The following is a 4687-nucleotide window of genomic DNA, read 5'->3' on the forward strand; positions in this document are numbered from 1 at the left end:
CCTCCTCCCTCCACCCTTACACCGTGAGTAATTCCCGGCCGGCACCGTGGCAGCAGCCACCACGTGTGGGTGAGCATCTCCTGAAGGAGCAGGAGGGGAAAACACGGGGAAAACAGGGAGCTGGGTGCTGCTCCAGGAGGGAAAACCAGAACCAAACCAGGGAGATGAGTCCTGTTCCAGAAGGGAACAGCACAGGAAAATACAGGAGCTGAGTGCTGCTCCAGGAGGGAAAAACTCAGGAGCTGAGTGTTGCTCCAGGAGGGAACAGCACAGAAAAACCAGGGAGATGAATCCTGCTCCAGGAGGGAACAACTGAGGCAAATACAGGAGATGAGTCCTGCTCCAGAAGGGAACAGCACAGGAAAATACAGGAGCTGAGTGCTGCTCCAGGAGGGAAAAACTCAGGAGCTGAGTGTTGCTCCAGGAGGGAACAGCACAGAAAAACCAGGGAGATGAATCCTGCTCCAGGAGGGAACAACTGAGGCAAATACAGGAGATGAGTCCTGCTCCAGAAACCAGGGAGCTGAGTGCTGCTCCAGATGAGAAACGTTCTTGGAAAAGCAGGGAAATGATAAAAAAAAAGGAGAGGAGGGGAAATCCCGCAGGGAAAGCGCAGCACGTGCAGGTGGGGACAGGGAGCCTCCTGTCCTGTGTGCCCAGGTGCTGGTGGCGCATCTGGGCTTGGCAGGGCTTGGGGAATTCCATCCGGGCTGGGTGATCGCTGCTGGCAGCTCCTTGCTCTCCTGGAATGGGGCTCTGCAGGCACACAGGGATGTTGGGGACGGTCTGGGGACCCCCAAACATCCTCGTGTCCCTGTGTGGGAGCAGCACTCCCAGGCACTGGGGGTTTCCCTCCCTCACCCATCACCTCCAGCTCCCGAAAACCCGGCTGAGCCCAACCCTCAGCGTGCAATGGGGGAAACTGAGGCACGGCACAGCCACCAGCCAGGGATGTGAGATGGTGAAAGCTCCATCAAAACTCACCCTGAGCTCTGAGCTGAGCCCAAGCTGCTGATGATCTCCTTGCTATCCCCTTTCTGTGCAGCTCCGGCACTGTTGGGATCCCCCTGCCTGGGGGATTTCTGTCCAAGGGCGCTGGGATCCCGCTGGCTGGAGCAGGGGAGCAGTGCCAGCCCTGGGACAGGCAGCAGCCTGTGGCTTTCCCGGGCAGCCAGGAGCCTCTCATCACTTACAGGAACTCGGTGCATCATCCCCTGGCCTTACGCAAGAGCCGAGCGGGGTCCAAGAGCCGCAGAGCCGGATTGCTCCGTGTGCTCGGCTCCTGGAGCCTGGCCCTGCCAGCACTGACCCTCGGGGGGGCTCTGTGGGACCCCCCAGCCTCTCCAGCCCTGGGCTGGCTGGGGATGCAGCCCCCAGAGCTGTGGGGTTCCCAGGGAGGGGCTGGTCCTGCTCCATGCCCTGGAGGGGATGGGATGTGCCCCTGGATGAGCCCTGGGATGAGACGCTGGATGAACCCCTGGGGTGAGAACTTGGGATGAGAACCTGGAATGAACCCCTGGGATGAACCCCTGGGATGAGACACTGGAATGAGCCCTTGGGATGAGATGCTGGGATGAGAACCTGGAATGAACCCTTGAGATGAACCCCTGGTATGAATCCCTGGAATGAACCCCTGGGATGAACCCCTGGGATGAACCCTTGGGATAAACCCTGGGATGAACCTCTGGTATGAATCCCTGGGATGAGAACCTGGAATGAACCCCTGGATGAATCCCTGGATGAACCCCTGATGAGCCCCTGGGATGCTCAGGGAGGAGAGGAGCAGGGCTGGGGGCACTGCTGGGCATCACGGGATGCTGGGATGAAAATTGATGGTGTAATTTGTGTGGAAAATCAGATTCTGCTGCTTATCAGTTGAAATTTCCTCCTTGGAAGGGATGGGGATTTGGAGTTTAGCTGTGTCAATGCACAATAGCCTCCCCTAAACACTGCTCTGGAAAAATTACTTTCTTCCCTCATTCTCTCCATTTTCCCATCCCCAAATTCTCTTTTTCTTCGTATTTCCATGTGCTTTTTTTCTTTATTTTGCCTTGGAAGCAGGAGAGAGAGAGAGAATCCAGGACGAGGCAGGGAGCAGAGGAGTTCAGGGGGACTTGCTCCCATCACCAAACACTGATTTTTCAAGTGAGCACATTCAGAACACTCAGATTTTGTTTCTGAAGTTGCTCTTCCCACAGAAGAAAGAAGAGAAGCCAAAGATGTTCTCCACTCCCTGTTTGCCAGAAATGCCAGCCCAGCGGCAAATGGGCTTGGGATTCATCTTGGAGAGAACTTTCCTGGAGGGATGAGGATGCTTCAGGTGAGGTGATTCAGAGCTGCTTTTCCTTAGGTGGGATTCAGGATAAACCCAAATTCTCCTTTTCCATGGAAGATTTCAGCTTTCTGTCAACCTCACAGCAAACTGGGGTGGTTCCCATTCCAGGCAAACACGGGATCACCGTCCTTTGGCCAAAAATGTTCAGGTTTTAAAGATTTCCAAAGTCCTGGAGGAGAAGAAGCCCAACTTTGTAAGGAAAAGCTTCCCCCAGCTGGGAGTTTGCGAGTGGATTGCAGATGCTGAGAGTGACGATGAGCTGGGAAGAGGTGCAAGGTGGAGTTTTCCTGGAAGAGCAGAAGGACTCTGGGTTTGGGGCTGATCCCTCCTCCTGCTCTGACTCTGCTGCTCAGGGCTTCACATCCACACAAAATGATTTACCCCAGAGCTCCAAATCCTCCTGCCTCTGCTGGACCCTCTGGAGGTGATCCACGCCCGAGGCTTTACCTGGCGCAGAACAAAAGGAAGTTTTTCCCTTCCCTTTTTTCCCTGGGTCTCTCTTTTGGGCGCTCAGCACTGCTGCAGGAGCACTTGTGGTCTCCCTCCTGGGAATTTCCTCATCCCTGACGTCCCCAGTGCTTTCCCAGGAGCGAGCTGGTCCCTCAGAGCCCAAACTCCAGCGGGGAAGGAGCTGTACCAGCCCTGTCTGCCCCTCATCCAGCCGTGTCTCCTCACCCAGACCCCTCCTCCCTGCTCTGCCCCATTTCCAGGCTGGCACAAAGAGGGATCCGGGGCCCAGGCCGGATTCACAAGCTGCCCTCAGTGGAAGGCTGCCCACGTGCAGCTCCTTCCCCCTCTGGTGATGTTTGATGTGTTCAAAGGGGCTCCTCTGATGCAGGGAGAAGGGGGCAAGCGCAGGTTGGAGCAGGCTCGTCGCTCAGAGCTGGTTTTTCACTCGGGAAAGTGCCACTTTGGGACGGAATAAAAGTGGATATTGTGTTTGTCATGGATGGGAGGAGAAATCACAAAGATCTCAGAGCTTCCAGCACTCACAGGGTTTGGAGTGTGTCAGGAGGGATCTGGGCTGATCTGGGGGGGTTGAAGATGTTGCATTTCCCACGTGGGGACCCCCTAAAATGGGGTGGGGTGTCCCATAACTCCGAGTCCTGGGCACGGAGTGGATTGAACCACCAAGGCTTGGTCCAAGGGCTGCATCTCCCCTGCCATGCTGGGAGAGCTGGGAATGCTCAGCCTGGACAAGTGAAGGTTCCTCATGCCTGAAGATGCTCCAGGAGGACTGGAAAGGGATTTGGACAAGGGCCTGGAGTGAGAGGAGTGGCTGCTCCATTCCTGGAAGCTCTCAAGGCCAGGCTGGATGGAGCTGGAGCAGCCTGGGATGGGATGGGATGGGATGGGATGGGATGGGATGGGATTGGATGGATGGATGGATGGATGGATGGGATGGGATGGGATTTCATTCAAGAATAGATGATGGGATGGGATGGGATGGGATGGGATGGGATGGGATTGGATGGATGGATGGATGGATGGATGGGATGGGATGGGATTTCATTCAAGAATAGATTATTTTAAAAAAACCCAAACCAACTCTAAACAGTCTTCCTGTACAAACATTAAATTATAGGGGGAAGAAAAATCCAGCTGGGATGAAATGCTTTTCATTCCAATTTCGCCTCTTAAAGCTACTTTAGCTGTCCCTAAAACAGAAATTTCAAAAAAGCCGCTTTTGAATTTAAAAAAAGGGAACAGAGTGGCCGCTCTTTGGTGCCATCAAGATGTAACTGGCTTTGGAAAACCTCTGCATGTGGGAGTGGGATCATCCACCCCCAGTAGTGCAGGTGCCTGAGGCAGGTGGGAATTCAGCCCCAAACACTGAGGCAGCGGCAAGGCTGGGCTGCTGCTCCCTCCCCTGCTCCAGCTGTGTCACCCTGACCCGTGTCCCCAGCGCTGGGAGGCGGTTTGGGAGCAGCACCCGGGGGCTGGATTGGGTGTCGGAGTTTTGGGGCCTCTCTGCAGATGTTTGGGTGCAATATCTGGGTGCTGGTTTGGGTGCAATATCTGGGTGCTGGTTTGGGTGCAGCACCCTGGCACAGCTCTGCTCCCCCAGGGGCTCTGGGGACCCTGTCCGTGCTGTGGGACGGGATGTCGGGGTGTCACGGGGGTGTCACAGGGGGGATCACAGGGCGGATTTGGAGGTGTTGGGGTCACCAGCTCAGCCTCCCGCTGTTCCCATCTGTAAATGGGGCTCAGGGCCCCTGTCCTGCCTCTGCCCCGTGGGTTGAACTCGATGTTCCGAGCGCTCTTCCCTCACCCGGCCGCCCCTGTGCGTGTCCCCAACCCCCCCGTGCCTCAGTTTCCCCGCCCGCTCCCCCCTTTCCCCAGCCCCACAGC

This window comes from Geospiza fortis, unplaced genomic scaffold, assembly GCF_000277835.1.
Source record: "Geospiza fortis unplaced genomic scaffold, GeoFor_1.0 scaffold14, whole genome shotgun sequence".
Taxonomy (NCBI): Eukaryota; Metazoa; Chordata; class Aves; order Passeriformes; family Thraupidae; genus Geospiza; species Geospiza fortis.